The 23,773-nt window shown below is 48.4% G+C and overlaps 1 protein-coding gene and 1 long non-coding RNA gene across 3 annotated transcripts in view; both read right to left on the bottom strand.

Moving 5' to 3' along the window:
* LOC309714697 (B-cell receptor CD22-like) overlaps window positions 1–23,773 on the bottom strand; it is a 118,145-nt gene that overhangs the window by 55,723 nt on the left and 38,649 nt on the right. The window lies entirely within an intron of this gene.
* LOC309714731 lies at window positions 18,025–21,022 on the bottom strand. 2 transcript variants are annotated; one of them, XR_014279003.1, is made up of 2 exons: window positions 19,352–21,022; window positions 18,025–18,153 (listed from the first exon to the last, which is right to left on the bottom strand). It is a non-coding gene; the product is annotated as an uncharacterized lncRNA (long non-coding RNA). The 2 variants fall into 2 exon arrangements; XR_014279004.1 differs by having other exon boundaries at window positions 18,025–18,156.

Genomic DNA, 23,773 nt, shown 5'->3' on the forward strand with positions numbered 1-23,773 from the left:
TGCTGAGAGTGCTTCCTCACTGGATTATTGTGTAACACTCGTCAGTGTCATCACCTATCTGAGCCGTTTTTCGAGTTTCTGTCGTGCCACTACTTACCTGCCTTTCCTCTCTGTGCCAGAATTCTCGCCAGCCTGAGGACCGCCGTTGGTGAGCTAAAGCCGGAGTCCGAGCTACCTGAGCTTCAGTGGATTTTGTACCTAGCCCTCTTCTTCCCGTGCCTGTGTTCCCCGGAGACCCTCTTCCTGTGCCCCCTCACCCGTATATGTTCGCACCTGGTGTCTGTGTGTGTAAATAAATCACGAACTTAAGTGACGGTCTGCCTCCGAGTCCCTCCTGAGCCTGACAGAATAATCCAGCCACCGCTATGGACTCAGCAGGCCCAGCCTCGGCAGCGACAGCCCCCATGTCTCTGGAGGAGCTTCTGCACCGACACGAACAAATGCTGGTGAAGCTCAGCGGAGACGTGGCGTCTCTAACGCAGGCCTTCGCCCAACGGATTCCGCTGGCCGAGGACCAGCCTCCCGCAGCCCCTCCCCAGGTAACGCACGCTCCTGCCGTCACTACAACAGCCACAGCTACCCAGGCTGCTAGCGCGGTAGCGTCAGTAGCCTCCGCGGTTTCGCTGGATAAGCTTTTGCCTTCACCTGAGGCTTTTTCTGGGGAGATGGGAAAATGTGCGGGATTTTTGTTGCAGTGTTCTATGCACTTTCAATTACTGCCCCATGTGTTTGTTTCTGACGGGGTTAAGATCGCTTACGTCACCCAGCTACTACGTGATCGAGCCCTGGCCTGGGCCCAGGCCCAGCTGCAGGCTTGCCCCAGAATGTCTTATGACGACTTCCTGTCGCGCTTCAAGTCGGTGTTTGATAAAGGCTCTAGTACGGAGGCAGCTGGCTATCGTTTGATTAATCTGAAGCAAGGTAGGCGAAGCATGGCTGACTTTTCTGTTGATTTCTGGACCCTAGCTGCACAGACCAAATGGGGACCTGAGGCTCTGAAGACCACTCTGTTAAATAATATCTGCGAAGAGCTCAAGGATGAGATAATGATGCGGGAGCTTCCTGCCTCTCTGAATGCATTAATGTCCCTGTGTATTCAGGTGGATGATCGTCTGCGGGCGCGCCAGAGCTCACGAAGGCGGCAGTTTCGCGAGCCTCTGGCTTCTCGGGAGCCCCAACCCGACGCACGGGAGGCTGGAGCGTTTGGAACGGAGGAGGAGGTACCCATGCAGCTGGGACGTTCTCGACTCACTCCTGCGGAGCGACAACGCCGGTTTTCCGCGGGTGAGTGTTTGTATTGCGGTCGCAAGGGGCATTACATCTCTGCCTGCCCGGCGCTGGCAAAAGGGGGCGCCCGCCAGTAATTGAGAGGGTACTGGTGGGCGACCTGTCCAGCAACAAGCCTCTTCCCCGTCTTTTGCTGCCTGCAAAACTCACCCTCCGGTCGTTGTCCCATTCCCTCTCTGTGTTAATTGACTCTGGTGCAGAACAGAATTTCATTGATGCGTCGCTAGTCTCCAAGCTCAACATTGGCACACAGCCACTGCCTCATCCTCTCCGCGTGTCCGCCCTGTCCGGTCACCGGTTGCCTGACATAACACACGTCACCCTACCCGTCACACTCACTCTCTCCGGTAACCACGTTGAGAACGTTTGTTTCTGTGTGTTTAAGGCTCCAGTAACCCCGCTTGTACTAGGTTATCCATGGCTTTCACAACACAACCCACACATCGACTGGAGGAAAGAGCAAGTTATGGGGTGGGGTGTGGGCTGCCACATGACCTGCCTTCGGGCCGCCACGCCATCTGCTCCCTCTTCCCCCCCCGGGAAGCCTTCAAAGTCACCGGAGCTGTCTTCGGTTCCCTCCGTCTATCATGACCTCGCAGCAGTTTTTAGTAAGGATGAGGCAGGCTCGCTTCCACCACACCGGCCCTATGACTGTGCCATTGATCTTCTCCCTGGGGCGCCTCTCCCCTCTGGCCGCCTCTACAGCCTCACACAGCCCGAAAGGGAAACCATGGAGAGATACGTCAACGACTCTCTGGCTGCTGGGTTAATTCGCCCGTCATCCTCCCCCGTGGGGGCAGGATTCTTCTTTGTTGCAAAAAAAGACAAGACGCTCCGGCCATGTATTGATTACTGCGGCCTCAACCAGATCACTGTAAAGAACAAGTACCCTCTTCCCCTCCTTAATTCTGCTTTCGAACTACTCCAGGGGGCCACGGTGTTCAGCAAACTAGACCTACGAAACGCTTACCACCTGGTGAGAATCCGGGAAGGAGATGAGTGGAAGACCGCTTTCAACACGCATATTGGACACTATGAGTATCTCGTCATGCCCTTTGGCTTAACCAATGCGCCCGCGGTCTTCCAGGCCCTTGTTAACGATGTTCTGAGGGATTTTATTAATCGATGTGCTTTTGTGTACCTTGATGATATTCTCATTTTCTCTAAGTCCCAGGCGGAGCACGAGAGTCACGTGAGGCAGGTCCTGCAGCGCCTCCTGGAGAACCGGTTGTTCGTGAAAGCGGAGAAATGTGAATTTCACGTTGATACGGTGGCCTTCCTTGGCTATATCATCTCTCGGGGGGATCTCAAACCTGACCCCGAGAAGGTCCGGGCCGTGGTGGACTGGCCTCAACCGCCGAACCGCCAGCAACTCCGACGGTTCCTAGGATTTGCCAACTTCCACCGACGCTTCATAAAGGACTACAGTAAGATTGCCTCACCTCTCACTGTACTTACCTCTCCCAAAGTTCCTTTTCAGTGGGACCTCTCTGCTCAGGAGGCCTTTTCCCTACTGAAGGAGAAGTTCACTACCGCCCCCATCCTCCGTCAGCCCAACCTCAGGCAACCGTTCGTGGTGGAGGTGGATGCTTCGGACTCTGGAGTGGGAGCAGTTCTGTCGCAACGATTTGAAGGTACGCTCCATCCCTGTGCATTCTTTTCTCGTCGTCTCTCACCCGCAGAACAGAACTACGGCATCGGTGATCGGGAGCTGCTAGCGGTCAAACTGGCCCTGGAGGAGTGGAGGCACTGGCTTGAGGGCGCGGAACACCCGTTCATCGTGTGGACCGACCATAAGAACCTTGAGTACATCCGGTCCGCCAAACGCCTAAATTCACGACAAGCCAGGTGGGCCCTCTTCTTCACAAGATTCAATTTCTCCATCACTTACAGACCAGGGTCGCGCAACGTGAAGCCCGATGCACTCTCCCGTCAGTTTTCCAGTGCGGAAGGAGACTCCGATCCAGAACCGATTCTTCCAGCTACCTGTGTTATTGGAGCTGTCACATGGGAGATCGAAGCTCTCGTGCGCGAGGCCCAGGATACTGACCCCGACCCGGGGACGGGCCCCCCTGGTCGGTTGTTTGTCCCTGCTGCTGTCCGACCTCAGGTACTACACTGGGGCCACACTGCCCGGTTCACCTGTCATCCCGGAGCCCGCCGCACCATCACCTTCCTCCAGCGGTTTTTCTGGTGGCCCTCCTTGGACAAGGACGCCAGGGAGTACGTCATGGCGTGCACCACGTGTGCCCGGAACAAACATCCCAACCGACCACCCGCCGGGCTTCTTCAACCGCTCCCCACGCCAGGACGGCCCTGGTCTCACATAGCGCTGGACTTCGTTACGGGGCTCCCACCGTCATCCGGTAACACCACCATCCTCACTATTGTTGACCGTTTTTCTAAGTCGGCTCATTTCATCGCCCTCCCGAAGCTCCCTACAGCCCTGGAGACCGCCCAGCTGCTCACCACCCACGTCTTCCGGCTTCATGGCATTCCGATGGACATCGTTTCCGACCGGGGACCCCAATTTACCTCTCGGGTTTGGAAGTAGTTCTGCATGCTGCTCGGCGCCGCGGTCAGCCTCCCTTCGGGCTTCCACCCTCAGAGCAATGGACAGGCCGAGCGTACCAACCAAGAGCTCGAAGCGCCACTCCGCTGTGTCGTCTCTCTCAACCAGACCACTTGGAGCGAGCAGCTCCCCTGGATTGAGTACGCCCACAACTGCCTGACCTCTTCAGCCACTGGACTGTCGCCATTCGAAGCCTCATTAGGCTACCAACCACCCCTGTTCCCGGCCGTGGAAGGTGAGCATACCGTTCCATCAGTGCAACATCATTTCCGCAGGTGCCGCCGGGCCTGGCGGTCCACCCGAGCCGCTCTGCTGCGGACGGCGGAGCGCAATAAGGAGATCGCCGACCGCCACCGGATCCCTGCGCCTGCCTATACAGTGGGGCAACAGGTATGGCTCTCCTCACGCTTTGTTCCCCTTCGTGCCGAGTCGAAGAAGCTTTCCCCGGCTTTCATCGGTCCGTTCGAGATTGAGGCCCTGGTCAATCCGGTATCCATCCGTCTGAAGCTGCCTCGCAATATGCGTATCCATAATGTTTTCCATGTCTCCCAGGTCAAGCCCGTGCTCTCCAGCCCGTTGTGCCCTCCTTCCGGTTCCCCTCCGCCCGCCCGGCTCATGGATGGGCAGGAAGTGTTTGGCATCACCCGCATTATGGACTCTCGGCGGCGGGGGAGGGGCGTTCAGTACCTGGTGGACTGGGAGGGCTACGGGCCAGAGGAACGTTCCTGGGTGCCCCGGTCGGCGGTTCTGGCTCCTGGTCTGCTCCGCGAGTTTCACCGGCGGCATCCGGGTAAGCCGGGTGGGTCGCCGAGGGGCTCCCGTTGAGGGGGGTGTACTGTCATGACCCTGTGCCTTCTCGGCTGACTCTGTATGGCTACAAGTGTTTTTGTTGTGCTGCATCTCTCTCTCTCCCCTCCCGCGCACTGCGCTCTACCGGGGCGGAGTCGTGACGGCTCCAGCCCCTGGCTCGGACACCTGCAAGCAATCATCTCACCCACTTCTTAAGGCGGCTGCTGAGAGTGCTTCCTCGCTGGATTATTGTGTAACACTCGTCAGTGTCATCACCTATCTGAGCCGTTTTTCGAGTTTCTGTCGTGCCACTACTTACCTGCCTTTCCTCTCTGTGCCAGAATTCTCGCCAGCCTGAGGACCGCCGTTGGTGAGCTAAAGCCGGAGTCCGAGCTACCTGAGCTTCAGTGGATTTTGTACCTAGCCCTCTTCTTCCCGTGCCTGTGTTCCCCGGAGACCCTCTTCCTGTGCCCCCTCACCCGTATATGTTCGCACCTGGTGTCTGTGTGTGTAAATAAATCACGAACTTAAGTGACGGTCTGCCTCCGAGTCCCTCCTGAGCCTGACATTCTCGTCCGCTACGCGTAGGGTTGCCAACCGTCCCTTAAAATACGGAATCGTCCCGTATTTAGAAACAAAAGTACACGTCCCGTATTGAGCTAATAAGGGACGCACTTTGTCCCGTAATACAGGGAGAATCACAAAAAGTCTAAAATTTTAATGGATTTAACGCTTTGTTTGAAAACATAATTCCCAGCCCCTCTCCTGCTCTGATACCAATGAGCTGACAGCACACTTAGCACGAGTATAACAATTCAGATTACCGCTTATCTAATTGGTCGAGGAAAGGTCGCGTGCGGAGAAGATACCGGAAGACAACAGATGATCAGCATGGCCAACAGAGAGACAAACACTGACACTGCGGCGCGACTCTGGGACGACAGTACACCTTTGAACAACAGTGCTTGTTCCCCTCCTAGAAAGAAAAAAAAAAGGTTGCAAAAATACAGGGAGGAATGGGAAAATGAAAACAACTGGCTGGGAAAAGTGCGCGATAACACGTATAAAGCGCACTGCACATTGTGCCGGTGCACTTTTTCCATTTGCCATGGTGGACTGACTGACGTTAAGCAGCATGCTTCTACACAGCAAATCCAGCATGTCCAAATTAACACTGTCGGATTTGATTTCAACACTATTAAAGTATATGGGTCCACACCAGAGAGTGTTAATTTAACTCTTTTTGGAGAGTTGGTACGTTAACTCTGATTTAGTGTTAAACACCAAATCTGTCTGGAGTTGATAATTTAACACTGGGTGTTAAGAGTTTATATATTAACTCTCAAAGAGTATTTTAGTTTAACTACATAAGAGTTATCTTCTAATTCATTCTAAAAAGCAGGAATTTTACTGTTCTGAACTTCTAGAAATTTCTTTTGGAAATGAACATTTACTAAAAAGATGCAATGGTTTTTGAAAAACATTTATTCTGAACTGTGCACCACAATTTCAAAACATTTTCTGAAAGATGTAACAGTATACATGTTCTCACTTTCATTAGAATTTTGTTTATCAAAAGGTCTGACATGGTAAATGCAAATAACAGCATTCTCATCACTTATTTCTTCAATACAATATGCATGTCCTTCATTCATCCCTTTGTGGAACTTCAACGCACTTCTGCTCTCCCCCATATTCCATCTTCACAAGCATATCCTGTGCGGAGATTGAATAAAAATTAGTTGACACTAATTAACGGCACAAATAATCCAGTAAACAATTGCAGCACAGTAAAAAAAAAAAAAAAGGAATCCTCTTTGAGCCATTACTTGTGTAAAGTATTTTCCCAAAAGAAGACACAGGCAACAGGTAATACTGAACTAAATGTAAAACCTCAACCTTTTTCATTTTTACCTAAACCGTGTGCACAAAACTCTGGAGGGATCTATGCTAACGTATAATCCAGTCAGGACGTCTGCTACTGCTGTTTGCTCGTGTGTTTTTTTTTTTGTTTTTTGTTTTTTTTTTTCATGGGCGATCGTTTTCAGGCTTCAAGTAGCACCATTATACCAACATTTCACATTCTACACATTGTTTTAGGTGTATTTGACCAAAAGTTTGACTGAAAATTCACATGCAAGCTTTTTTTCAAGGCTGTGGTATTTGCCCGCAAACAATACCTTTCAGCTAGCTAAAACAGAATATTATGCTATCACCGAGCAACATGGCTACTGCCTTCCACACAGCTTTGTCTCAACTCCAAAGAGCCACAGAAGTAAAAGCTCATAATAATAATTGAAACAATATTTGAAAAAATGACTTACCAAGCATGGCAAACAACTCGAATATGTAGAGCAAAATGTTCTGAAACGGCTTCACTTCAGCTTCGATTGGAGCCGTGCTGGGGGCGGAGTCTGTGAATTTACTCTGTTGGTGTCATAGCCCCTCTAGGAGTTCAGAGTTAAGAGGTCAAGAGTTAATGTTTCCATTGTAACACCTCCAGATTTGACATAGAAACACTCATTTTTAACACTCGATTTTAACTACTATCATTTTACACCTCAGAGTTACATTAAAAGAATGTGACTCTGCTTAGAGTAAAATTAACTCTACTTTTGCAAGAAGACTATTAACACCAAAACATTTAACACTTTTGAATTTGCTGTGTACTTGTGGGCACATGATGAATATGAGGGTCGTGAAAGAAAGAGGAACCCTTGACCAATTTGTTGTCCACCAGGCCACGGCAGAAGCAGATATGGTATGTAAACATTGTTGTTTTTTTAAACCCTCTGGTTAAGGTTAATATGGGCATGTGCAATGAATATCAGCACTGTGTGGCCAGAAGTTTGATAATATAATTTGTTTTGTGTAATAAACAAGGATAGATGATTACAACAAATAGATGACTAATACATAAAAGTAATACATAGATGAATAATGATGATGAGTTATGATGCGTAATCATGGGAACAAGCGGGTTTACAAACTGGAGCAGCTGATTAGCATTAGAAAAGCTGAAATAATACCTCAACTGAAGCCACAAAGCCCGAATAAGTTGACACAGAAGAGACTTCAGTTTCAAGGCAAGGCAGAGATCCTTCCTTCCCACAGTGATTGTGGTCTTCAACAACTCTTTGAAGACTTGATTAGTCTGAGCTGCAACAACACCTAATTTCCCTCTGGGATTAATAAAGTATTACTGAATTGAATATATATAAGAATACACATTATATTGAAAACATACATATATATGACCATACCCATTTCTTACAAGTTGCATGCGTAATTTATACTTTAAAGTCAGTTGATAAACTACACAAACTATACAGATATACTGTAATATATATATATATATACAGTGGGGCAAAAAAGTATTTAGTCAGCCACCGATTGTGCAAGTTCCCCCACCTAAAATGATGACAGAGGTCAGTAATTTGCACCAGAGGTACACTTCAACTGTGAGAGACAGAATGTGAAAAAAAAAATCCATGAATCCACATGGTAGGATTTGTAAAGAATTTATTCATAAATTAGGGTGGAAAATAAGTATTTGGTCACCTCAAACAAGGAAAATCTCTGGCTCTCACAGACCTGTAACGTCTTCTGTAAGAAGCTTTTCTGTCCCCCACTCGTTACCTGTATGAATGGCACCTGTTTGAACTCATCATCTGTATAAAAGACACCTGTCCACAGCCTCAAACAGTCAGACTCCAAACTCCGCCATGGCCAAGACCAAAGAGCTTTCGAAGGATCTGGGGGTGGGCGTCCGGGTACACACCGGCTCACTCCTTGGCGGCCACTTATTGGGGCTCGCTCGGGCCACTTTGGAGGTGGGGTGCCCCCGGCCTCTCAGCCTGGGGCTCGGTCACTCAGGCACAGCTGGCTGCCGGCGGAGCTCACGGGCGCGTCACTGCAACTCCCCCTGGCTTCTGCTCCGCGGCTGCTGAATGAGCTCTCATCTGGGACTCTCCTTAGCTCTTACTGGGACAGTGGCGCGGCTGCCCCTCTGTGGGTCTTCCTTGGTCTCTTGTGTTCTGGGGGCCTCTGGATGTCTGGAGTTTTGATCTCCTCCATACCTGCTTGATACCATAGAGGACAGGGCTGTGGCTCCCCACACTCTCTAGCAGATCATTACATGGAGAAACCTTTGGAATGCAAGCATGCTGATCCACACAGGTATGCACACAGGTGTACACATGGGTATTCACAGATGCGGACTACAGCTTTCTTGGCTGCTGCCTCAAAGCACACTGTGCGCTGTCTATCTTGCGTGCTGCACAATATCGTTTATTATTTAGTAACTATTGATATCTATGACTAGCTAGTTTATTGTGATGGTGCTTTTTTTTTTTTTTTATTATGTTGCTCTTTGTTGTTTGCTGTCTCCCCTGTTTTTTTTGTTTTTCTTTCTCTCCATACAGGTGACCCAGGAGTTTTTTTGTTTTTTTTTTTGTTTTTTTTTTCTCTCTTCCCCCCCTTCTCACCGTCTCTTCTCCCCTTTGGTTTTCTTTCTTCCTCTCCCCCTCTTTCTTTCATTCTTTCCCCCTGTCCTATTAAAAAAAAAAAAAAAAAAAAAAGGATGACAAAGGATGAACTGAAGCTCCGCCATCACGTGATGTCACATGCTGCTGTTTCTGATGTCACTTCCAAAAAAAAAAAAAAGAAAAAAAAAAAAGACCAAAGAGCTTTCGAAGGACACCAGGAAAAGTATTGTAGACCTGCACCAGACTGGGAAGAGTGAATCTACAATAGGCAAGCAGCTTGGTGTGAAAAAATCAACTGTGGGAGCAATCATCAGAAAATGGAAGACATACAAGACCACTGATAATCTCCCTCGATCTGGGGCTCCACGCAAGATCTCATCCCGTGGGGTCAAAATGATCATGAGAACGGTGAGCAAAGATCCCAGAACCACACTGGGGGGACCTGGTGAATGACCTGCAGAGAGCTGGGACCAAAGTAACAAAGGTCACCATCAGTAACACACTACAACGGCAGGGAATCAAATCCCGCAGTGCCAGACGTGTTCCGCTGCTGAAGCCAGTGCATGTCCAGGCCTGTCTGAAGTTTGCCAGAGAGCACATGGATGATACAGCAGAGGATTGGGAGAATGTCATGTGGTCAGATGAAACCAAAGTAGACTTTTTGGTATAAACTCAACTCGTCGTGTTTGGAGGAAGAAGAATACTGAGTTGCATCCCAAGAACACCATACCTACTGTGAAGCATGGGGGTGGAAACATCATGCTATGGGGCTGTTTTTCTGCCAAGGGGACAGGACGACTGATCCGTGTTAAGGACAGAATGAATGGGGCCATGTATCGTGAGATTTTGAGCCAAAACCTCCTTCCATCAGTGAGAACTTTCAAGATGAAACGAGGCTGGGTCTTCCAACATGACAATTGATAGGTTTGTAGCTTGTACCTATCCACTGGAACGTTGAAGACAATATAATTACACTGCAAAGCAAGACACAAGCAGGCTGGTTTACTCATGCATGAGGGAAATCTGGCTGGAGCCAAGTGTCGTCCCACCACCTAGCCTCCATCAGACTCTCAGCCAGGCTCCCCATAGCACTCCTTTTATTGTGGTTACATGAATATGCATAGGGTCATTAACATATGACATCTTACATAGGTATACATGTGAACAAAGAATACTGTGTGTGTGTGTGTGTGTGTGTGTGTATGAGGTCCAGATGTGACCCTGTGAAGACTCCCCAAAGCTGGTGCCAGGAGTCTAGCGGTCCATCTGAACAAAAGGCTCTTATACTTAAACAGATATACGTGTGTTTGCTATACCATATATGTCATGATTCGGCCGTGTGGCAGGCAGGATGAGGACCCAAATTGCAAACTCACAGACACGGGGGATAAACTCAAAATGCAGCTTTATTGCTGACAGGTGATAAACAATAGCGATGATACAAAAGCAATGCAAAACTACACTAAACTGGGAAAAGCTAAAGTAACATGTACCGGAAGACACGGGGAGAACCACACACGGCATGAGGGAGAACGCGACGCCGAACAGAGGGAGACTCAGACAGAAATACACAGAGGGTAAACGAGGAAAGTTTGAACACACGGGGAACACAGGTGACACTGATAATCATAACGAGACAGGGCGGGGTGAACTGAACATGACATGTACAGGCACAGAGGTTCAGACAGGAGGAGAGAGAGCACGGGGAAAACACAGACATAACGGGCTGGGGAAACATGAAACAACCACAAAGGGAGACGAGGGCTCATAAATACATAGAGGGCACACAGGGGGGAGAGAGAGCACGGGGAGAACTTAGGCAGGGGAAACATGGAATAAAACATGGAATAAAACATAAGGAGAGACGAGGGCTCACAGATACACAGATGGGCACACAGGGGGTAAAAGCCATGAAGGGAAAACACTTAGGGAACAACACAACAGGGCAACTCAGAAAACATGGCCTAAATAAGAAACGAAATACAAAAATACAAGGAACTAAGAATACTGGGCCCACATGGCCCAGGACCACGACATCACCCCCCCCAAAGGGCTGGCTCCCGACAGCCCAAACCCGAAAAACAAAACAAAAACGGAAAACAACCCACCCAGGGCGGGAGGCGGGGGACCAGGACGGAGGGACCAGAACGGGAAACAAAACAAACAACAGAAAACACAGGAGCACATGACCATAGTCCAAATAAAGTTCAGGGGGCCGACCCAGAGCCCACAGGCACAAGAGTTCACGGGTCACACGGTCGGGGGGCCGACCAGGCGGGTGGCACAGGTGACAGAGCTGGTCCGGAGGCCGGCCGTGCGGAAGGCAGCGGCGGCGGCGAAGGAGACGACGGAGCAGTTCAGGAGGCCGGCCGCGCGGAAGGCAGCGGCGGCGGCGAGGGAGACGACGGAGCAGTTCAGGAGGCCGGCCGCGCGGAAGGCAGCGGCGGCGGCGAGGGAGACGACGGAGCAGTTCAGGAGGCCGGCCGCGCGGAAGGCAGCGGCGGCTCTCCAGTGTCCGGCGTGCTGGCCATGGCTCGGTGGGCACAGGACCAGACGAGGCACAGGCTGAAGACTCAGAGGCCGGGCCAGACGAAGCACAGGCTGAAGACTCTGAGGCCGGGCCAGACGAAGCACAGGCTGAAGACTCTGAGGCTGCAGCAGACGAAGCACAGGCCGGAGCTGCAGCAGACGAAGCACAGGCCGGAGCTGCAGCAGACGAAGCACAGGCCGGAGCTGCAGCAGACGAAGCACAGGCCGGAGCTGGACCGGGAGGAGCAGAAGCCAAAGCTGGACCAGGCGAGACAGAGGTGGCCGCAGGTGGCGGCTGGACAGGCTCCTCGGGCCCTCCAGCGGTGACAGGAGGCTGAACGGGCCCCTCGGACCCTCCAGCTGACGAGGCATGAGGCTGGACGGGCTCCTCGGACCCTCCAGCGGAGACAGGAGGCTGAACGGGCCCCTCGGACCCTCCAGCTGACGAGGCATGAGGCTGGACGGGCTCCTCGGGCCCTCCAGCGGAGACGGGCGGCTGAACGGGCCCCTCGGACCCTCCAGCGGAGACGGGCGGCTGAACGGGCCCCTCGGACCCTCCAGCTGACGTGGCAACAGGCCGGACGGGCTCCTGGGGCCCTCCAGCTGACGTGGCAATAGGCCGGCTGCGTTCACATGACATCTTATAGGTATCAGTCCAGAAACAAACAGGTGTGAGATGTCCTGAGGCAGAGACCAGCCCAGTCACTGCAAGACTCATGTTAGTTGACATAATAGGTTCAGAAACAGAAAGCCCTGTGTCTACATTCCGCCCTTCAGACTCAATCAATGACATAACGTTATGGCACAGGTAAGCAGGGTCAGCCACAGGGAAAACAAGGATTACTATATTACCCACAAAAACATGACTTAAACCTCCAGGGGGAAGTCCCTGGGTGAACATGAGATATTCAGATATGGATCTGGGTGATGAGAATTGACCAGTCTGATAGCGGTAAGTGGTACATTGACTTGGGACCACGCTAGAGGTGGACTGTAACTCAAGGGTGTTATGTAGAGTGTATGGTGAAATGGGTACGGATAATGCTGTGCTAGCAACCATAGCCGAGACGGGTGACATTTCCGGCTGTGTGCTGGTGTTAACATTAACCTTGGGACTCAAAACCCTGTCTGATAATGTGCTCACAGAAACCTCGGAGAACTGTGTCAAAGTAACTGCGTGAGGGGACGCTACATGGTCATTAATAGTGGAATTGTATCCCCTGGTCTCAGACTCAATCCTCTGAGTAGAGGCGGCAGGGATGGAGGTAAACAGTCCAAAAACACCCTGCTCACGACTGTGGGGAAAACAGAATTTAGGTGGGGACATTTCACAGTTCGTGTTACCCTGATTAGAATCCCTGTTGTCACCCTTAAGTCCCAACATGAGGTCATGACCAGCATTCTTATTTTTAAGTTCATTGGACACAGGAGCAGCAGGCAAAACATGATCACACCTCGTCTCACCCTCCGTTCTTATATGCTCTGCGACATGACCCTCCCCTAAAAAGTCCTCACTCGCTGTGAAAGCACAAGTGTCTACTTTAAGCACCTCGTAGGTGAGCAGAGCAGACTCAGGAAGGGAGGCGTTAGCCACAGGCAACTCAGCTTTAGATGGAACCCCAGGCGAAGCAGCGGACAACGGAGGAAATTCCTCCCCCCCTCTTGTCACACAATTAGCTTTTAGGTCTGTGGAGGTCTCCCTCCCTCTAAGTGTTACACCAGAGGTCCCTGCCAAATCACTAGGTCTGTCTACGGGTGTCTTCGGGGCAAAATCCCTGGGCGGCGGCCCGGTTAGCACTGTATTACTCAGCTTACAGTTAGCACTGGCTGTCTCTGAAATAGTGTCATTGTTTTCGCTGCAAGAAAAACACGGAACAGGGGATTCCCCGGTCGGCTCAGAGGCTGGACCGTCAAACTCCTGTTCCGGTGGCGGTGACGAGAACACAGGCTGAGGTTCTCCAGTGCTGGGATTTACAGTCTGTGTGGGTCTTACTCCCTGTTCATGGAAGCCAGACGAACTGACCACATCAGTCACAGTACTGGAGTCCGCCGCCTCCACACTATGTGTCTCCTTTAATGGTGACCCTTGAATCTGTAAACTTGAATCTAGTTCCTCTTCTACGGCTTCAACGGAGGCTGGTGATGGGAGAGTGCGTTCACTCACCTCCGGTTGTCGCGCAGCGCGACGGGGACGCGAACGCCGTTTCTGCTTGACTGCAGCTCCCGATGAACCAGACAACGGCGCTTCATGCGCGCTGGGCGGCGTCGCAGAGGCTGGTGAACTGGGTGCTGATGGAGCGGTAGATGAGAGTTCCTGGAAGCTCAGGGGACCCCCGAGAGCCAGGCGGGTTCCCCGGAAGATCTCCTCATAGTCAGGAGCTAGCCACGGCTTCCACCGGAGCTCTTCATCCAGTTGATCGCATGCTGCACGCTGCCGCTCCTCCAGGTCGAAATCCATGACCTCCCCCGCATCCTCGTGTGGCTCGTTGGAGGGCGAAACATGCCGTAGCGCTGGGCGACGGCGACGGCCGCTTCCTCTTTGAGGTGGTCGTGGATGAAACTTTGATTTCTGTGGCAACCGGCTCCTCGTCTTCTGACCACATCCGTGCCAGATAGGAAGCGGAAGACGGGTAGGTCGGTCGAGGCGGTGAGGGTGAACGACTGAGCTGCGACAGCGAAGTGGAAACCGGCGAGTAGAGGGACGGCGCCAGCGTAGAGGAGTGTGGTGCCGTGGCGAACCTCAGCGTGCCGACTTGTATGCCTACAGCAGGCGGAGGGGAGGCTGCGCGGCCACGGGGCTGTGGTGACGCAGTCCGCACACCGGACCGCTGATGCTGCCGAGGGCAGGCTGGGAGGATGGTGCGGAGGAAGTCCGAGATCAGAGGGGGTAGCGCCTCCCATAACCAGGGAAAAACCGTGACGCTTGTCCCCAACGAGTAAAGCAACTCCTCCCTCTCCTCCTCACTAGAGCTTCGGCTCCACTGGTAGCATAACGACTCCACCGCTTGGACTACGTCTCTGCCAGGAGTCGCTGGGTCCGACATGGTCAGGTCGTACTGGAGGTCCGCGGAGGGGTTGTGAACTGCTGGGTCCCTATCGTGGGCGCGTTCTTCTGTCATGATTCGGCCGTGTGGCAGGCAGGATGAGGACCCAAATTGCAAACTCACAGACACGGGGGATAAACTCAAAATGCAGCTTTATTGCTGACAGGTGATAAACAATAACGATGATACAAAAGCAATGCAAAAACTACACTAAACTGGGAAAAGCTAAAGTAACATATACCGGAAGACACGGGGAGAACCACACACGGCATGAGGGAGAACGCGACGCCGAACAGAGGGAGACTCAGACAGAAATACACAGAGGGTAAACGAGGAAAGTTTGAACACACGGGGAACACAGGTGACACTGATAATCATAACGAGACAGGGCGGGGTGAACTGAACATGACATGTACAGGCACAGAGGTTCAGACAGGAGGAGAGAGAGCACGGGGAAAACACAGACATAACGGGCTGGGGAAACATGAAACAACCACAAAGGGAGACGAGGGCTCATAAATACATAGAGGGCACACAGGGGGGAGAGAGAGCACGGGGAGAACTTAGGCAGGGGAAACATGGAATAAAACATGGAATAAAACATAAGGAGAGACGAGGGCTCACAGATACACAGATGGGCACACAGGGGGTAAAAGCCATGAAGGGAAAACACTTAGGGAACAACACAACAGGGCAACTCAGAAAACATGGCCTAAATAAGAAACGAAATACAAAAATACAAGGAACTAAGAATACTGGGCCCACATGGCCCAGGACCATGACAATATATCAGCAAGAGAAGATACGGCCTTTCCTAGGAGGTGTGTAATCTATGCCGGAACACTCTGTAGAGGGAGTGAACGCACTCCCCCTTCATGCTACACAGAGCTGTTACTTTAGGATGAAACATCCTTTCAATCCACCAATGATTATATACACTTCTAAGCATATATGAGTAAATATTTCTAAGCATAAATGACAATCAACAATACAAATCTAACATTACCCCCCTTTTTGACCTTTATGCTTGAAAAGTTCCCAGTTATGAATACCCCATGTCTGACAGTTTCAATGCAAACATTGTTATATTCAGCATATGTCAAATCACCCTAAATTACTGAAAAAATACACAGTTTAACAAATGTATTAGCAGTTATCTCATTCCTCATTGATCTCATCTCATGGCAAACTGCATCCTACAAGCAAACAAAGAAATTGTCAATTTAATAGTGAAAACAAGAAAGTAACATTTTCAAAAACATCTCAGCTTGGTGATGCTTCCTGCGGGTGTGCAAATCACATGTCTCTCTGCAGGGTGGTTTGAGTTCTGCAGGGCGTCATGAATGTCTCTTCCAGATGTTTCCATCATTGTCCATAGGACCAGAGTCCAAATGTATGTAGAATAAACATTCAAACATACCAGTTGGTTTTGTTGTTTGTCAACATGGGTCTCAGCTATTTCCAGAGCTGCAGACCTCTCAGCACTCTAGTTTTATGGCCTCCACCAACCCCCATCACCTCATTTCAGGCCTTCGTCCTGCGAGGGGGATATTTATGACTCCTTCATTGTCCACGCTCTGCAGAGAAACACCTCTGTGAAAACGGTGCAGGGTTCAGTTGTCTTACTGCTGTTATGATCCCAGCAGCCTTCAGAGTGTCATCGTATGTACAGTATAGTGGCACCGCATTAGGTGATGTTCATAGGAAACTGCTGTCATCACCACCATAGCTTCTGGTTCCTGTGCTTTCACAGAATCATGATGTCATCCTCGACCTCCTTCTGCGCTGTCGATGGAGCTTGGCACGCTCCTCATCCCTCGAGTTTTCATGTTCCAACGCTGCTGAAGGTTTAAGGCAGAGCACGTCGTACACCTTAGCTGTCTTCCTCAGCGTCAATATTGAATCTTTCATTTTATTTAAAATCTCCTGGAAGCTCAGTAGCACAGCTCTCTGTGTCATGTCTGCTGTGCTGAAGATGATCTCTGATCCTCCTGAAGCCTCTCTCCTGGCCTCAGCTCCCATCTTGTGGACGATCCTCTCAGGCACTCCTTTTCGTCACGCATAGTCCTGATTTTGGGCCTGCTGGATCTGTCTCAAAACACTCAGCTTCTCCGCCTTCCTCCTGGTTCAGCTGATTCAGCCGTCACGCCTCGCACTTGGTTGCCTTAGAGTTGATCAGAGGCTGGAGGTTGAAGTGCGAGCTTACCCTACGGGGGCTCAATCAGCACTCCCCCCTCACCACTGAAACAACCAAGTGTGAGATTTCTCTATTGTGCTGTCTTGGGGGTGCCGGGGTTTCCTGGGACCTCGACCTCTTTGCAGTGGCTCCAAGGTCTGATCTCATGATGGGCCCCAACCAGCTTGACCTTTGACCTCAACCACTGCCTGGGCTATGCCTGGAATGTTTCTTGCTTCTCACTGCTGCACCTGTATTTCAGAAAAACTTCTATTTGGAGAGCATGTCAACAATCATCAAACCACATTCTTTAGTTCAGTGAACTTCACTTATAGGCCATCAAAGCCTCATCTGAACATGGATGCACCACTTGCATAGGTTTAATACTTGTAAATAAACGGCTAATCACACAAATCACTGCAACAATAATAGTAAACATTGTTTAATGTTAATTCTGGACCCCACCTCTTGACGCATGGACACTCTCATGCGTCAACTCACCAAACCTGGATCCCTGTCTTAAAAACTGGCTCCACCAGGAGCCTGCATACACAAGATCTGGAAATAAAATCAAACTTCACACGTATAAACAATTATATCAAAAGAGTAATAAGCATTCAGCACGGGCAAGACAAGTGTCATGTGCAGGTTTTCTCAAATCATTAAATCACTATTATTACCATAATTCGCCTCAAACATGGATCATCCCATGTGCTCAGTTAACATTAATGTAATCGGTGACTTCTCTTAAGCAAAGTCACTCCACTCACATATTATTATTATGGGCTCAAAGTGGCCAGCAAAGAGCCCATAATAAACTATTCCATAAATACCGTAATCTCTTATTTGTTTTACTCATGTCACTTGTCCGTTTCAGCTGAATCTTCCACAGCATTCTCAAAGAAACAAACATTAGCAATACACATTGACTGTGGTCAGATGGAGGTCAGACACAGGTCAACAGGTTCCAGAGGTGCCATAAAAACACCATAAAATCAACCATCAAAGTAACGTCACATTTTCCCAAAACACAGTGTAACAGCATCACCACTCATAACCTGTAAACACAGTTTTCCTCACACATAAACCCAAAAATCCTGTAGTAGGAAAAACATCAACCAGGTGTCCTGGTATAAATCATGTGAGCAAACCACATGAAGAACTGTAATGCTCGCTGAATCCTTTTTTTTTTAGGCTGGGACATAATTGTCCCAAATAAGTGGCTTTCTCGATCGGTCGTATAGCACTTTCAATTCCCGACGTGCAGATCTGCTTAAAGAAAAGAAATAAACAAACAAAATCAGTGCCTGTTCAAAAGATAAAAAATGAAAAATAACAAATTATCAAACCAAACTTTCAGTGCACTGTGAAAGTATCAAAATAAAAAGGCCTTATTAAGTCATGACACAAGCTCCTCATCAACTTCACAACAGGAGAAGAATCATCAGCTAGATTCACTCCAAACCAACCATCAGCTGCACAACACACAACATAACCCTAATGTCATATTAACTATGAGTTTAATCACCAGGTCTGTGCTCTTCACTCATTTAGGCCACAGATCTATTTTATTCAATTTTCCTTTTTCCCTTCATCATAAAACATGTGACATGCTGTCATGCACTTCACAAAAGACGTTTGTTCTGACGTATTCAGAGTTGTATATCTAGATACAGAATTCACTCGCACATCAAAGCAGGGAACTCAGTGTTTTAGAGTTTCCACTCAAACACATCTCATCCACTCGTGCTAGAATTCAGTCACCTTTCATTAATCTAAAACCGATCAACTAATTTGCATATCAGCCATTAACCCACTAAGTTGACAGGACAACAGGAAAGCATGTTCAAAATAGTATCACAAAAGACAATTTCCCTCATACAGTAAATTACTTGCTGCATCAATCAAGCAGGAAGCTTCTCCCAATTTACCATTTTAACACTAAATTTATTGCCTGATCACTGATTCATCAAACCAGGATTTTTTTTTTTTTCCCCACAAAGGTTAAATTGTTGTCCTGCAACTTGGAGAGTCAATTTTTTTTAGGATAAATTCAGTATTTGATAACAAGTGTCTGCTAAATTGACACTATTTTAACACTGATGAACGATAACAAACTAATTTTCATTGCAGGTTTGTGTAATTAGACAGGTCTAATGCATGTCTGTGGAGCTGCATATCCAGCAGAGCATGTTCTTAAAGCTGCCTTTCCTACACACTTCTCTGCTATTATTTGATCATTTCTTAACTAATGTGCTATGAGTCTTCATGAGTCATTTTGTGTTTGGAATTGTTAGTAAAGTTAATTCATGTTCTGCTTGTTTGTGTGATTTTGTATGTTTCTATCTGTTTCAGACTCCTTCACAATTTTCCAACTTAAGCAGTCAGTTTTCTTTTCCCCAGATTTGCTAACCCAAATTTTGATTTCCCACATTTAATAACAGCATTCCTCTGTGTTTCCACTTACTCTCACTCTGTTGTCATCTCACTCTGTTGTCCTCTCCCACTTGCAACAGTCCCCAGCCGGCAGTTCTCCTTCAGCTTTGTCCTGTGTTCCACTGTCTCTTCTTGCCATTTTACTCCACAGGTGGCAAATGTCAAACTCCAACAGTCTCCTCAGTTCTCCTCAAAAGTTTTCTTCACATGCATAGTGAAGTTGCAGCTTGTTGTAAACACAGTGCCATTCATCCGATCAGTCAGGATGATGGGTTTGCATTGCTGCTGCTTGCTGAGACTTTTTGCTCAGGACTTGATGCTGTCTCTTTATCTGCCATGTTATTGCTTTGGAGCTGCATTCTTCAGGGAGGAGTGAGCTTGCTTGTGAGTTTGTGAGGTTGAGAAACACATTGCGCTGTATATAAGTCAGCCAGAACTTGGCCTGCATGTTTCCAATGATGTTTAACTATAAATTTCTTCCGTCCGACCGCTGCATGTGGAAAATTGATACAGGTCTGCTTTTCACCTGAAAGTGACAAACTAAGACATGTTCATTATCATCACTGCTTAATCAACACACATCTCTCTCTCTCTCTCTCTGTCCGTGTTTGTGTGAACAATCCTTTCTTAAAGCAGAAAATGACATTGTAGTTGTTTTTTGGCTGATCAACACAAAACCTTTTTCCTATGATTATTTTTCTTCGTCTACAATGTAATTTGTCTCTTTTTCACTCTTTTTTTTTTTTTCCCTTTACAATAGCTTGTGATCCGCAAAATCACTGCTCTCACTCACAATCAAAGGCAATTACTTTTGCACAGTGCACAAAACCACTGTGATGTCAGACACATTCACACTCACTTTTTCATCTGCATAAATAAATCATATGGCTGGAGATATGTGCCATGGTGATCCATAGGCATGATCACCAGTTTATTTAATTATTTTTAATCCAACAAAACAAATAAACAAAAACACGATGCTGATGCTACACACACACTAGTCAAGGTGCAGAAAAACTGCTCACGGAAACGCTGCACACTCTCTGTTTCCCCTCTCTTTGAGTAGTTCTCAGACAGCTCTTGATCTGATAATGTGTAGCTTGCTCATCAGCTCAAAAAACAAAAACAAAACTGCAACGCGACATCACACAGTAGTTGCAGCATATTAGTTGTTTTCACAGATGTGCTCTATATCTCAACAATGGCTCATAATAAGACGACAGTCTTCCACACAGGTCAAGTGCCTCTATGCACTTCATGAGTGTAAATATTTACCTATATCACTTCACCTCACATGTCATTGTACTGAATTTGAGCAACCACAAGCTTAATGTAGGTTACTTTTAACAACTATCCACCTCAATGGTTTGGCACACAGGCTGTTGTCGAACAGGGCAAGCTAAAGAGTTAACATTTTGTGTCAGCAAGGGGTGGGGGGAAAGCCACCCACCAGAGCACAGCTGCTGATGTGGGCTGGCCTTTTCCACACACTCCTGGCTGCTTAGGAAACCATGATAACAACAACAGTCGGTGTCGCAGACCACGTGTTCTACTCCGCACACACTCACACAACAACAACAACAACAAATATCCTCACTCACAACCAACAAAAATTAGGCCTATTGTCTCAACGCAGTCTCACACAGTGACCACGTGCTCTGCCGCACACAGTGGCAAAGACTTACATGATAGCAGTGATCACGCGCTTTATCGCACACAGTGATAAAGACTTTCAACGCAACCTCACACAGTGGATGCGTGCTTTGCTGCACACAGCGGCAAAGACTTTCAACGCAACCTCACACAGTGACCGCGTGCTTTGCTGCACACAGCGGCAAAGACTTAAACTTACTCGGTGTTGCTTAGCGTGTAATGTAGCCTCGAATCCCGCCGATCGTCATTCATCGAGGAGAAAGGACAGACAGCGAATCCACAGGAACTTCCTGGCTGACGTCAGTCTTTCAGCGTGCCTCTCCCCCCCCTCGGTGAATGCGATCCCAGGGCTCCGGCATCGAAGGACCAATTAATGATAGGTTTGTAGCTTGTACCTATCCGCTGGAACGTTGAAGACAATATAATTACACTGGAAAGCAAGACACAAGCAGGCTGGTTTACTCATGCATGAGGGAAATCTGGCTGGAGCCAAGTGTCGTCCCACCACCTAGCCTCCATCAGACTCTCAGCCAGGCTCCCCATAGCACTCCTTTTATTGTGGTTACATGAATATGCATGGGGTCATTAACATATGACATCTTACATAGGTATACATGTGAACAAAGAATACTGTGTGTGTGTGTGTGTGTGTGTGTGTGTGTGTGTGTGTGTGTGTGTGTGTGTGTGTGTGTGTGTGTGTGTGTGTGTGAGGTCCAGATGTGACCCTGTGAAGACTCCCCAAAGCTGGTGCCAGGAGTCTAGCGGTCCATCTGAACAAAAGGCTCTTATACTTAAACAGATATACGTGTGTTTGCTATACCATATATCAGCAAGAGAAGATACGGCCTTTCCTAGGAGGTGTGTAATCTATGCCGGAACACTCTGTAGAGGGAGTGAACGCACTCCCCCTTCATGCTACACAGAGCTGTTACTTTAGGATGAAACATCCTTTCAATCCACCAATGATTATATACACTTCTAAGCATATATGAGTAAATATTTCTAAGCATAAATGACAATCAACAATACAAATCTAACAACAATGATCCAAAACACACCACCCGGGCAACAAAGGAGTGGCTCCGTAAGAAGCATTTGAAAGTCCTGGAGTGGCCTAGCCAGTCTCCAGACCTCAACCCCATAGAAAATCTGTGGCGGGAGTTGAAAGTCCGTGTTGCTCGGCGTCAGCCCCAAAACATCACTGCTCTCCAGAAGATCTGCATGGAGGAATGGGCCAAAATACCAGCTACTGTGTGTGCAAACCTGGTAAAGACCTATAGTAAACGTTTGACCTCTGTTATTGCCAACAAAGGTTATGTTACAAAGTATTGAGTTGTATTTTTGTTATTGACCAAATACTTATTTTCCACCCTGATTTACGAATAAATTCTTTACAAATCCTACCATGTGGATTCATGGATTTTTTTTTTCACATTCTGTCTCTCACAGTTGAAGTGTACCTCTGGTGCAAATTACTGACCTCTGTCATCATTTTAGGTGGGGGAACTTGCACAATCGGTGGCTGACTAAATACTTTTTTGCCCCACTGTATCTCTATTTTATAGGTGACTGCTGCAGAGGTGACCCATGTCTACCACACTGTAAAGCACGGTTTAAGTTATAACTCGGGTGACTGTGCACTCAAACTGACTGTACGAATGCTGAATGACTCCAGTATTGCCAAAAAGATGTCCTGTGGGAGGACTAAAGCTGAAGCAGTTGTCACAGATGTCCTGTCTCCAAAGGCAATAGAAGAGGTGATCAAAAAATTGAAAAGTGGTGCAACTCCACTCCCATTCTCTCTTCACACTGATGCTTCAAACAAGGGAAATCGGAAGATGTTTCCCTTGGCCTTGCAGTTTTTTACACCAGAGGCTGGAGTTGTCAACAAGATGTTGGATTTTGTTGAAAATTCAGATGAGTCTGCAGAGGGAATAGTAAAAATAATACAAAGCTCTCTTGAAAACGTGGGGCTATCCTTAGATCAGGTTTCTGCATTCAGTGCTGACAATGCAAATGTAAATTATTGCATCCACAACTCAGTCTTCACAAAATTGAAAGAGACCAACAGTGAGATCCTTCGTGGCAACTGCCATGCACATATTGTTCATAACACTGTGAAAAAAGCCCTGGACAAGCTCTCAGTAGATGTGGAAAATATTGTCCTGAAGATATACAGCTTCTTTTCCACCTCTGCCAAAAGGAGAGAGTCCCTGAAAGAGTTCTGTGAATTTTGTGACGTTGAATTCCATGATATCCTGCGCCATGTTGTGACGAGATGGCTGTCACTCAACCCTGCAATCACCCGCCTGCTGCAGAACTGGGACCCGCTGAAGTCATATCTCATCAGCATTGGTGAGGAATGTCCAAGGCGCCTGAAGGAATTGCTGAAGTTGACAGAAGATGCTGCTGGAATTGAGGGAGAGGCAGACATTGTGGAAGTCTACCTCCTCTTCTGTAATAATGTCATGTGTCTGTTTGAAGAAGTGGTGAAAAAACTGGAGAAGAATGTAACCACGTCTGTTGACCTCTAGTCCATCATGGAGTGTTTCCTGACAAGACTTATTCAGAGAAGAGATGATGGGTTCTACGGGTACCTAACAAGACAAAAGCTCCAGCATCTATCGCCATCTGATTCTGATGGTGCCAGGCAGGAGTTTACAGCCGTCCTAGGCACTGCCATCAGTTATGTCCTGAAGTGGTTTGACTTTTCAGAAGAAAACTGGCTTTTCCACCTGCAGCCCCTCTCTCTAGCATCTGGGAAGATTTCCTTTGATGACATTGAGAAGATCATTGAACG

The sequence above is a fragment of the Aulonocara stuartgranti genome, assembly GCF_965226115.1.
Source record: "Aulonocara stuartgranti genome assembly, chromosome: 9".
NCBI lineage: Eukaryota > Metazoa > Chordata > Actinopteri > Cichliformes > Cichlidae > Aulonocara > Aulonocara stuartgranti.